General features: G+C 45.6%; 1 long non-coding RNA gene across 1 annotated transcript; it reads left to right on the top strand.

Moving 5' to 3' along the window:
• The first annotated feature begins 1,838 nt into the window (after positions 1–1,838).
• On the top strand, positions 1,839–7,495 carry LOC140847119 (uncharacterized). The gene is made up of 3 exons (XR_012126810.1): positions 1,839–1,907; positions 5,385–5,566; positions 6,861–7,495. It is a non-coding gene; the product is annotated as an uncharacterized lncRNA (long non-coding RNA).
• Positions 7,496–13,374: the final 5,879 nt, after the last annotated feature.

Raw genomic sequence — 13,374 nt, 5'->3', positions numbered from 1 at the left:
AACACAAGACCTCTGATGGAGACATTACAATCCTCTCCATTTATAGATGAATAAACTGAAGCTCAGAGAAGTGAGGGAAATTGCTGAAGTTCATGCGACAGCAAACAGCAAAGATGAAGCAGGAACTCCAGTCTGAATGACTCTCCAGGTCCTGTGCTCATCCAAACCCTCACACCACTCATGTGAGATGTAAATAACATGTCAATCAGTCAGTCAATGGATATGTCAATAAAGAACATACATATTTGGCACTGAACTCAGTGTGATTTGTCTGAGGATTATAAGAAGACTCAGCTTGTCCAACTTTGTATCTTCACCACGTAAAACACTAGAAATTCTTACCACCATGCCGTCATTTTTAAGTCCTGGCTGCCACCTGAAAAAGTCAGGTAGAACCTGTGAAGCAGGAAGAGAGAAATCCAGACTTTTTCAACAGGATAAAGGGAAAAAAGACAAATCAAGTTCACCATTTTCTCAGAAGCCCCAAATGGTATATTACAAATCTCAGAGTTGGTGAAGGTTGGCAGTGAACAAAACTCCCTGCAGACATCACGATTCTTCTCTGCATGGCCAAGGGACCCACCCTGTGTAGGGTCATCAAGAGCATACCAGTTAGCTCACATACCTACTGACTCGACCAGAAACCCTTCTCATAAGCAGGACGACGCAGACATGTTCAAGAAGGTTCTGAGAGAGAAGTTTTCCATCAGGCTCATCGGAATGAGAACCACCTTCCCCAAAGAAATGCATGTCAGACCCCATTTCAGCAGAGGGAAGGCACAGCAGGAATCACACACCACCTGAGTCTGACCCCGTCTACTGCGCCAAGATCACATTCTCCTCTCTGCTGTCATTCAGTTTGTCATCAACAAGCAGAGTCACTAGCCTGACGAAATGGGAAGACAGAGACTAGGAGAGTCGAGATGCAGGAGCCTAGCCAGAGGTGATGGGTGAGGTGTAGCCTCCTGGGTCCCAAACAAATGTCCTGGCACATGCTTGGGAAGCCGACTTGGTCCCAAATGCATGGTCAAATGCTAAGAGGGCTTAAAAGCAAAAGTGAGACCAGTGATCTCTTGAAACAGGGCTGAGGAGAATATGGTCAGGGGCTTGTGCTGACAACATAGCAGAGGCTTCCAAGACTGCAAGGGAGAAAGCAGGGTGCCCACTGGGGAGAAATTTCCAGTAGCAGCCCTCATCCCAGGCAACAGTGTTGGCATGCCAACGCTCTCATAATTCATTACAATCCACAGTGTGGGTCAAGCTGTACATTGGCAACTGGGAAGGCAAGGAGGCTCTGGACAGCTTGTAGGGGAACACCCTTAAATGAATAAAAAAATGGGCCTTTCCCCCTGTTTTTTATGACCGGGAGCCCATCCATCCATCATCATTCTGTGAGAAGGCTCTTCTTACTTTGAGATGACCAGCCCCTGACCTCGTCCCCTCTTCCCCTGGCCTTTTGCACTATGCCCACCCCAAACCTTCCTGTTCCAGCCACACCCAAGAACTGGAAGAGCATGCTCTGGCTGAGCCACATTCCACCCCAGTTGGCCGTTCAATGTCCTGGATGTGAACATGGATGAGACACCATGGGGCACTGTGGGGTGCCAGGACCAAGAGTGTTCAAAGTCGCTTCTGTTATCCCCTGTTTGGGTCAAGCAAACGAGCTCTTGTGAGTAATTCATAGAGTGCCTGTACTCGGAGGTATTGCACAATCTCATTACCATTAATTTTTGCATATTTAACTACAGTTTTTAATTAGATGGTATTTTATTATTCATGCACATAATTTGAGTCCAAGTCAGGCTGCTCTCTTGGAGGAAAGAAAAAAAAGGTGGGGGATGGAATTCTTCTGCATTGAAAGTTGGAGTTGGCATTACTTCTTGAGTGGTGAGTGAGCATGGCCAATGGTAAGTCTATAATGGTTCTCTTTTAATTTTGCTAATAGCTATCATGTTATGTACCTTTATAAATCTGTTAAATCCAGAGTGCTGGGAGTTGTCTCTGTATGAGGTAACTGTAAATAGTTCGCTCTGTTTGGTTCGCACATACAAACTGTTTGCTCAGGCTCCTTGATGTATTATTAAAATGGGTAATGGGCCCCTGGGAAACCATCTAGTTATATGCCTTCATTTGCAGAATAAACCATGCGTTGTTTTCATCTTTACTCATGATTGTTAATGGCACTGATGATGAGATGGGTGGATTTTTTTTCTCCACTGCCTTTATCAGCCCTGTTTTATTATGCAGGCAAAATGGCCAAGCTGCTGATTTTGTCTAAGGTTTTCAATTAGTCATTTGACTGAACACATCTGTGCTGGCATCCACCCAGAGCCGGACTGCCACTATTACCGGTTTACACCTGCTGAACCATGGCCATAAACTCGGATGGGAATAAACCTAAATTGGCCTTTTAGATATGGTTGAAAAGTTGTAATGTTGTGGTGTTTTATAGCAGTGTCAGGAAGGTGTGAACTTCTCCGCCTTAAGGCCTAAGAACCTGCCAGGATATTCCCCTCCATTCAATGGCTCACTTATAGGTTGGTTATTAATATCTGTTTGCTGTTTTGCAGCCCCGATGACTTAATCAGCTGACATTAAGTAGATAAGATTATATTTGTACTGCAGCTGGGAGTGGCTGAGGTTTAATTGTGTTGGTAAACAGAACACAGAGGCTGCTTTGGAATCTCGGCAGATGCCTCAGAATCATTCTGCAGCACTTTGGAACGTGACTCCTGCATCTTCCACTGAAGTGAAAATTGCTTCATGGCAGAGCAGAGGCCTCTGTGCTGGAGGTGGAGGCGCTGTGTCACTTTAATCCTCCAGAGAACCTGTCATTTATCCTGGAGGAAGAAGCAGAGGCAAATTTCTGCGAAATAGAATGCAATCTCGTCACTGCTAAGTGCTTGTGTGTCGTCTGAGAGAAACAGCTGATTGTGAAGTCTCTGGAAATCTCCTTTTGCTAGTCCTCAGGAGTCCCAAGGGGCAGTAGGCTAGGTTGCAGAGAGCAGTAAGCAGTTCACTGAGAGAGCTCACGTTGCACACGGGAGTTCAGGGACATTTGCAGAAGCAGCAACAGTTCTGGTGGATCCAGCAGATTCACTGGGGCCGGACTAACACCAACTCCCTCTCTGTGGGAAAATCCTGAGCAATGTTAAGACTCTCAGGACGACAAAAGATTGGCACTGCAGGCAGTATGGAAGTGCTTGCCATGATACCATCTCTGCCCTCAAGGGGTTAGGTTTTTGTTAGTTTCGCCACAGCCACGTCAATATATGGCTCCCATATTTACCCCTAATACCCATCCATGCCTTTGTGCCCATTCCTTAAACCCTGATTTCTACAAAAAACCCTGTTTCTTTATTATTCCTCCCTTCTCACAGAGGACACCACCAGTCATTTCTCTCACCATTTTCCTGACTACAAGATGAGTTTATCTTGTTGGCAAGTAAGGATCAAATCTTGGCCGTGGTTCATACTAGCCAAGCTAGCTTCTCTGACCTTTAGTCTTTGTTGCTCTTTATTTGTTACTTTTCCAATTAATATCTGAGACTGCTCCAAACCATAGGTAATCACCATCATTTTCATTGTCGTCTCCATCCTGTTTCGCATTTATTGAGCCTATGTAACGATAGTGTGCAACAAACCCTATGTAACACACACCTTTTTAGGAAATGTACTTCCTGTGAGCAAGGTGCTATCATTATCACTACCATTTAATAGGTGAGGAAATGAAGGCCCAAAGAGATCAAGAAAATTGTCTAAGATCACAGTTTGAATAAAGGAAGGAGCCAGGATCCACGGCAGGCAGTCTGAGCCACAGCTCATTTTTCTAACCGTGAGGCTGCACAGCCTTTTAGCATTTGAAAGAACAGCTCACTGCACGGGTTTGAAATAGCAAGCTGGGATCTTGCTGCGAGGATTCTGTGGGTTGGAATCTTCTTCTTTTTTTTTTTTTTTAACCCACCCCTCTCATTGGTGAATATTTAGGTTGTTTCCAGTTTTTCCAATGTTGTAATGGCATGCTTTTACCCATCTCCTTGGGCATACATGGATGTATTTAGAAGTGGATTTGTACAATAAAAGGTCATGCACACTTGGAATTTTACTAAATATTGCCAAATCACCCTCCAAGATGGTTGCCCCATTTCCACACCTACCAGTAGTTTATAGGAGTAGCTATTTTCCCACACCTGTGCTCATATTTTGGTATTATCAAATTCTTTAAGCTTTGCAAATCCAAATCTGTTTATAAAAGTTGCAGTTTTCAGCTGTTTGTGAAATTGAAGTTTTGGATCAGCTATCTGTGAAGTATTTAGCCTTCTGTCTCTCAGGCCCACCCTCTTACTCTCATTTAAAACCCAAGAAAATAAAGATGCTCTGTGTTCCTTAAAATACAAGACAAAACACAAGATCTGTTGTCTTCTGGTTATATAGATCCAATATCAAAATAACTATTTTAGGCAGTATCTTTCAACCTCAAAACTGCAGCAATAGCATGTTGAGTTGGGAAGTAAAATAACAGTTAAGTGCGCAGGCTCTGGAGTTAGACAACCTGGGTTCAAATCCTGGCTTACCACTTCCCAGCTACAAGAACTTGATAAGCAACCCTTCCTATGTCTCAACTTCCTTATTGGTAAAATAAGAATGTTCTTAACACCAGTCTCATAAAGTTGTTGCAAAGACTAACATTTACATAAAGTATGCATAGCGCTTGCAGAACTGCCTGATTCATAATAAGTGTTGTTTTGTCCGGTATAAATTCTATACAGGAATAAGATCTAACAGGCTAATGAACAGAGAATGTATTTCTATCTTTGTTTTGGATTTTTAAAAGAAAACAGCTTTTTAAAGATTATAGAACCTGAAATGGTAGGAACATTATGGTTAATGAGCCCAGCCTGTTCCAATAACTGTAAGCACTTGCTAGCAAGGGCCATGCCATCTTCCAATCCCCAGTACCCAACACAGTGCTTGGCACCTAGGGGGTGCTCAGATGGTGACTAGATGGGTGAAGAGACAAACAGGCATGCCATGGCTCATTGGCCTCAGCAGGGAAAATTTATACTTGCCCAAAATGCAAATACGAAGGCCCCATGCTCTGCTCACTGGATCAGAAGCTCTTGGGTGGAACCCTGGAATCTGTGTTCTAAACAGCTTCCCCAGTGACTTTTGGCAGATGAAGGCCTTGGGTAGGAGACTAGATTATCCTGGTTTCAGAGAAAATTATTTCCAGTACCTGGCACAGTTCCTTTCACAAAGTTGGTATTCAATAAATACTGTTGATTGAATGAATTAATCATCTCGGGGTGTGGGGAGTAATTATAGGATTTTTATGCTTCCATGGCCCCAAGAGATGGAGGCTCTTCTGACCCATTCAGCCACAGTTCTTGCAGGGTGTGTCTCGTAGCCCGCATCCTCATGCCATGCTGGACTCACAGAGGAAAAGGCCAAGGTCCCCTGTGGCCGTTTTCTCCTACTGCTCCTCCAGCCAGCCTCAGGCCATCTGCTATTGCCCAACACTCTGAAACTACATCCTGAAAATACCTGGGACCTCCACAGTTCACAGGTACTGTTAAGCATGGTGGACAGCAAATCAATGTGGGCCAGGATCAAGCTCACCTCAGCAGCTGCCCCTTCACCCCACCTGGCTCGCCAGACCTCTTAGGTTGCAGACTATAGCATGCCTGGACTTCACCGTCTAGTGGCTCCTGACTCACTGAAGTCCTCCCTCTGACCATCACTTTCTCCCTGGCTTGATTCCCATCTCTGGCGTAACTCCCGCTCTCCCTTCTCTCGTGTCCCACCCACACCAACACTCCTAGCTCCCCCAAGACCTTGCCTTCTCCAGGGGATTCTGAGCTCGCAAGAGCTGAGGCCCAGTGTAGGCCATTCCAACAGAAAGAACACATTGCTCAGAACTACAAAGTGCTCAGCGCCCACTTGGGAATGGAGGTAATGTTGGCTATGCTGTACTAATGTTTTTGAAATCACAGTTTTGGTTAATAAACATTACTTACACTGTTGGAACAAGTGGTCCTCTCTCAAAACTGCTTTTAAAATATTGAGGATTTCTGGACTGTGTTCAAATGAATATCAAATGGATGTTTTCAGTGAGAGCTGGTGCTTACGGAGCCCTTTCTAGTGCCAGGCAGAGCAAAGAGCATTGCATACATACTAACTCAACTCAATCTTTATAAAATCCCACAGGGTGGAGACTGATAGCACACCCAGTGTACCAAGGAGGAAACTAAGCAAAAGAATGGTGCAATAATTGCTCAGGAGTTGATAGCTAGTAGGGAGCAGAGTTGAATTTGAACCTAGGACATTAATTTCCAATTAATATCTGAGACAGATCCAAACCATAGCTAATCACCATCATTTTCATTGTCATGGTAGTGGTGGGCACGGGCTTCTAGCACCCTGAATGCCCTTCATTCCCTTCTTTACAAGGTAAACATGCCCAGAGCAGCAGAGACACAAACAGCGCTGTCCTTGTGGGAAGGGAGGCCAGACCGGTTGGACTGGCCAGGCTTGACAATCTCCCCCACCCGGAGCCCACAGCAGCAGGACAGTGAGAGCAGAGGGACCAGTGGGGAGGCAGATTCAGGCCTCCAGCAGCCCCTTCCTCCAGGCACAGTCTGTGGTATTGCTCGCTCGCCAGGAGGCCTCCAGCACCGAGGTGGCCACCTCCTCCCCACGCAGGCCCCAAACTGGCTGCGTGCCCCTGGGTTCTTCTTCTCCCCGGGTGGTAGTCAGAATGTACAGCCCCAGCACATGAAAGCAGGGGGCCCGACAAAGGGAAAATGAGATTTCCCTTGAGCTATTTGCCCTGGCTGACTAACCCGAAGCTTCCTTCTCAGGATGAAGAACAGCTCTGATGTTCTGATGTTGAAGCATCAAAGCTGAGCAGTGACACACAGTTGCTTGGCAGCACAGACCTCTGGAGCTCCTGCCCGCACCGCTTCCAAAGCCCAGACCCCAGAATCCGCCCCATGTCATTAGCAGCTGATACGTCGCTAGTTAGATGGTGGTGCCTCCTCCGCTTGCACGTGTCCCTCCTCCTCCTCTGTCCACGGTGCCACCCTTTGACCCCTATGCCTCTGGCAGGAACACAGATTCTGGCCTTGCCCAACACCTTCTGCACCAGGCGTAAAGTTCAAAGCTGTGGAAGGAGAGCCTGGAGAAATTCAGATCACTTGCAGAAGTCTATAAAACATGGTTTCAAAAAAAAATTTTCTCAGCAGTTTCATCTTTTTTTCTCTGATGGCAAAAAGTGGTCCATGTTCACTGTTGACATTTCAACAATTCAGAAAAGTACAAAGAAGAAAGTAGAGATGACTGCAGAGTCCACTGTTCCATTCTGCTGACAATCGTCTGTGTAAATATCCAAGTAGCCGGATGCAAACACTTGGCCTCACTTGTACCCCACTCTCTATGTGTCCCTGTGACCTGCCCTCCCCCCTCCAAGGAATCATAGCCACCTTTCCTTCTTATGGAAAACTTCTTAAAGCATCTCTCTGACTTAACCAGGAATTCTGAACCTCTTCCAACATTTCCTTTAAAACCCAAGGGCTTCATGCTGGCGACAGTGCCAAGCTCACTTCAAGCTCTGCTTTTAAGCTAAATTGAACCTAAAAGGATGGCTGGGAACCAACTTCAGACAGCCACCAGCAGATTAGTGAGACGAGGGCCTCTCTTCATGATTCATGTAAAACAAAAGCATGACGACCCCCCCTCCTTTGTTTTTAGAAATTAATAAAGCTTTTTCAACACGCTGCTCTCTGTCACTAATCATGAGCAGTCAAATCATGGCTTTTATTCCCAGCCCACCACATCAAGTAAATAGAAGCTTACAGCACAGACCCAGGAACGATAAGCAATTCCCACTGCAGCGAATTCTTAATATATAAATTCATCCAGCAGCAGTTTAGTATCAACTGGCAAAACCAGGAACAATGGGAAGCAGCCAGGCCTGGCTCTGACGAGGTCAACCATCAAGGTTATCTATATTCAATTACTGGTATCTACAAACTTGCATAGCTGTCAGCTGGTCAGAGCCCAAATGAAAACTCACCATGCACTCAGAAAGCAAATATAGTTTCCGAGGAGAGCCTCAAATTAGCTCCATGAATGACTTGGCTTCAAACGCACAGAAGCCCTCAGCCTTTGGGGACATTTCTGCCGGCAGCGCCTCAATGTCTAAATTTGGGCACCACCTTATAAATCTCTGGTCCTGAAGTAGGAAAGGACTGGAATTGCTCCTTAACCTTCGGCGACGATAAATTATCTCACTTAACAATAGATAAACTTAAGACACTTTTCCTGTACTGGGGACCTATTGTGAGGTAACTGCTAATCTCCAACATCTCCTCTCCCCTGTCGGCCCCACTAAAGACCTGTCGGTGGTGAAAAGACACAATAATTTGTTTTCTAACTCCTCCTGCGGAACCATATATCATGTGTGGAAACAAAGCTCCCCAACAACAGATATGTATCTGTTTCCTTTATCTGAGTTCCTCTTCCCATCAGGGGTGGTGGTAGGGGGACATGTTTTCAATGTGAAGTGTCCATAGCAGGGAAGGAGGACGTCTCCCCCTCAGGCCCAGCTGGAAAGGGGGTAAAGGTCCACTGCTCTGGGAGGAGAGAGGCTCGCCCACCAGCCAGGAGGGCTCTCTGTCACCGCTATATTCTACCTTGGCTTCAGCACACCTCTGTTCTCCCTGGCAGGTACCTTTTAAACCCAGCCTTCATTTTCAGGTCACCATGGAGATTTACTGACTAGGCAAGTCAGGGTTAATCAATGCCGAGGTAATTTCTAGATTAGCTTGGGGAGGCCATAAATCGTGGGCATGTTGAGAATGAAATGTGTCTGATTTTCTCTTTGGGCCAGAAGCATTTGAGTTGTTACTCTTCCTCTGTCCATCCCATACTTTTTCTGATACCCTTCATCGTCATGTTGTCGATGACCCCCTCCCGAGGGCCCCCTTCTGGTCCTCTCCCAAGGCTGGCATGCCAGCCATGGGCTCACATAGTCCATCTGAACTACAAAATTAAGGATTGTACATTTGTATGTGGAATCTGTTTAGATGAATAAAATCAGGCTTTGGCACAGAGGTAAAAATATGATTACCTTCATAAAAAGCTATTTAACATGGGTTCATATAGGGAGAGAAAGGTCAGATTGAACAATGTCAGTCCTGCCTTTCAGTCAGGCTGGGGCACACTCCCACTTCCAACCTGACCCTTGGGCCCATTTACACAGAGCTGCCATATGTATAGTTGGACAGGTTGTATACTGTTCAAGCATTCATACCTAAGGGATTCGAGTCACATAGCCTTTGTAGATTTCTTCTGTTTGCTATGACAGTTTTCTGGAAGATGACAATAATGCATTTTGTTCAAACAAAATCATTACAATTTTTTGACAGAGGAAAGTCAAGCATCTTGAGAAAGGGAACCTTTCTTTAATTGGCGCAAAGGCGCCATGCGGGCTAGTGGCAGTCCTGAATCACGGGACCACGTATTATCCCACTTATTCTGGGGCTCCTCTTCTACACGTCAGCAGACAAGTTTGTTATAGTGAGATGATCTGTTCCTGGGTCCGTCTCCTCCCACGGGGATCTCCTTCTCCAGCTTTGCATCCCCAGCACAGAGCACAGAGCCTGACTCGTGAAGGTGCCCAACACTTGTTTGTTGGAAGGCAGGAAGGAAGGGAAGGGAAGGGAGGAGGGAGGGAGGGAAACTCTGTATCTTTCAACCCATATTACAGTGTCTATCATAAAGCAGATTATAAATGAATGTTTTGTGGGATGAACAAAACATCTGTGGTTTGGAAACCTCTCTATTTGCCAAATAGAACACGGTGATATGAAAATGTGGGAGCGTTTTATTTTTTTCTCTTACAACCCAATGTTAAAATGAAGACACATTTATCCAAAGATACATGTTTTGCTCCATGTCTCAGGAAGTCAGTGGCAAAGGGGAAGACAGCCACGACCAAGCGGACAGGTCATAGGGATGGGGGTGGAGGATCATGGGAAACATTTCCTATTCCTGTCTTACCATACTGACACATATTTTAAGTATCAGAATATGTTAAGGGAGCAGAAATGACATGCAGACAGCACAAAAAGGATCCATATCATAGCACTGCTTTTGCAAACTGCTTTTTAAATTTCATAATACATTATAAATAATTTTCTTTCAGTAAATATATTTTTACCTTCTTGTTTAAAATTCCTGACTTGTATTATAAGGAATAAGAGCACTGCATGTAACCAACCCTGATGAACAGGCATTTAAGTCACTCTTTCGATAGACCGAATGTTTGGGTCCACCTGAAATTCATGTGTTGAACTCTTAACTCACAATGTGGTGGTATTAGGGGATGGGGCCTCTGGGAGGGGATCAGGTCGTGAGGGTCATCCCCACATGAAAGCATCAGTTCCCTTACAAGAAAGCCCCTGTCTCTTCCACCATCTGAGGACACAGTGAGAAGATGGCTCTCTATGAACCAGCAAGCAGGCCCTCACCAGACCCCGAATCTGCCTGCTCCCTGAGCTTGGGCTCTCTAGCCCCCAGAACTGCGAGAAATACATGTTTGTTGATTAAGCCACCCAGGCTATGGAACCTCATGGTGTTTTTGTCACGGCAGCCTGAACAGATTAAGGCAGGTTGTCTCCTTTTTTTTGTTGTGTTTATTACACACAAGGCTGTGAGGAAATTCCTTACATACATATCTTTGAGATTTGACTGGTTATGGAATTCATTTTTAGTAGGGAAAAATAAAATCTGCTTTCCAAGGGATGGAAATAAAGACCTAACACAAGGGTAAGTTTCAGTTAGTCAGTCAAGCCATGTGTAGTAGGCCCCCTCAAGGGAAGGTGGACATGAGTCTTACATCCAGGAACTCACCATCTCATTGGGTATAAAGAGAACACACACAGTACAGTGTGGTCTGTACTGGGAATGACTGGTGTCGGCAGGCAGAGAGGGGAGGCCAACCTCACCCTGCTCCACAGAGAAAGGGATAACTGAGCCAGACCCTGAGGAATGGGCGGGAGTTTGCCAGGTTGGTAAAGGAGGACGAAGGAAATTCAGCAAATTCTAGAAAGAGGGAACAACATTGGCCACATATGGAGTCCTGGTGTGATAGCATAGGTGGGGACGGAAACCTAGTGGTGAAGAGTCAAACTTCCTAGGCTTTAATAACACCCTCAAAATAACTCCCTGGGAGACCCTAACGCAGGTCGCCTCGGCTTTCAAAGCTGAGCTTACTTCAGGTGTAATATGGAAGTACCAGCTCACAAGGGCAGCGTGATGTGACAGTAAAGGGCTCAGGTGTTGGTGCCAGACTGCATGGGTCACATCCTGGTAACACCAACTGTGTGCGTATTGGGACGATTTACCTAACCACTTTATGCCTGCATGTTCTTATTAAATAAATGGGATCATAAGGGTCCCTACCTCAGAGTTGTTATAAAGATTAACTAGATTAATACATGTAAAGCACATGAGACAGTGTCTGACATGGTTATTATTTTTGTGCAGATAGAAACTTGGTTATTGAATGCCTACTCTGGTTCAGATTCTAAGTTAAACACCAAGTCCATGACACACAGATATAATAAAGCCGCTGCCTTCCTGGGGCTTATATTCTTGTGAAAGAGCTACATCCACATAGGAAAAGACTAAGTAATCATGAGCTGTCATTATTATTATAAAGGAAACAGGTAAGATATTGATACAGACAAGGCGGATCTACTTGAGACAGGGAGTCAGGGAGGCCTCTCTGAAGAGGGGACACTTAAGCAAAGACCAGAAGGAGGGGAAGGAGTTAACTATGAGAGGCAAGAGCGTGTAGGAGGAGGGAGAGAACATCCAGGCAGAAGGAACAGCATTTACAAGCACCCAGAGTCAGGAAAGCACTTTGGTAATTCAAAATTGGAAAGGTCAGCGGTGAGGTATATGAAACAGTATCATGACCCCCGCGCAGCCAGACACATGGGCCACGTGACACCTTCTAGTTTGGGTTCCAGACCAAGAGCAATAGAAAGCTACTAAAGGATGATGTAAAACATGGTAGATGCATGATCTGACTTGTGTTTTAAGGAGATCATGCTGAATACTGGATAGAGAACGGAGTCATCCAGTGCTTCCATGACGCTGGGTAACAAACGACCCTCAAACTTAATGACTTAAAAACATTATTTTTGTGAGGAATAAAATGTGATTTATTGCTTCTCACAAGCCTATGGGTCAGCTGGGCTGGGCTGATCTTGCCTGGGCTTGGCCATGAATCTGCAGTCAACTGGCAAGCTGGCTGGGGCTGGCTGGTCTGCAATGGTTAGGGCTGGGCTGAATTATCTCTGCTCTGTGTGATCGCAGAAGAAGAGCAGATACATGATAAGGCTTCTTGAGACCCAGCATCAGAACTCCATGTCCCCACTTTGGTCACATTCTACTGACCAAATAGTCCCATGGCCAGCCCAGACTGAAGATATAAGGAGACAGACTCCACCTTCTGATGAAAGAAGCTGCAAAATCACACGGCAGGGTATGTGAATACAGACAGGAGTAAAGACTTAGGACCACTTTTCTCATCAATCTACTACAGGGGACAAGACTGGGAGGGAGGAGACCATCTAAGAACGCTTTGTAGGCATCCAGGCAAGAGATGATGGTGGCCTGCACTGGGCAGGTGGGCGTGCTGACAGGATCAAGAACGGTGTAAAAAGAGGAGGAGAAAATGCACGCATCTGTTACACACAGAGACATTTCAGTAAATGGTCATTACCGTGGCTTTGAGGTTTACAGAACAGTGAGAGGTCTGAGGTCAGACGCACAGCCTGTTAGTGGTGTGTGGCAGGTGGGACAGGACTGAGTCCACAGAGAGGGACATGAGCTGAGGATGAAGATAAGTTTGGGATAATGGCATCTGGTGAATGAAAGGTTTTACAAACAATGCAGCCAAGGGACTAAATCTGGAGGGAGGAGGGAAGGAAGGAAGGAAGAGAGGAAGGGAGGGAGGGACGGGAAAAAGCCAAGGTCCATAATATCTCTTGAGATAGGAAAAGGCATCAGGAGCAAAAAAGCTAAGAATTCACAATATTTCATCAAAGATGTGTCACCACACCTCCTGTAAATGCCTGCTGGGTGCCAAGTGCTTAACAGACCTTAGCTCATTTTACCTCATCTGTACTTCATCACAGCCCTCTGAGTCAGATGAAAACACCAGTGAGGAGGACACAGGGGCAGAGCTGGAGTTCGCACCTGTAACTGTCAAATTCCGAGGGCTGCTCCTTCCTCCCAGGGAGCACAACCTGCACCAGGTGGTAGTGTAATATTCATGATGGTGGTATCGGTGGTGGCAGT

This window comes from Manis javanica, chromosome 17 (assembly GCF_040802235.1).
Source record: "Manis javanica isolate MJ-LG chromosome 17, MJ_LKY, whole genome shotgun sequence".
In the NCBI taxonomy this organism is placed as follows: domain Eukaryota; kingdom Metazoa; phylum Chordata; class Mammalia; order Pholidota; family Manidae; genus Manis; species Manis javanica.
Note: the sequence above shows the minus strand (reverse complement) of the source record. Positions and strands in the feature narration are given on the sequence as shown.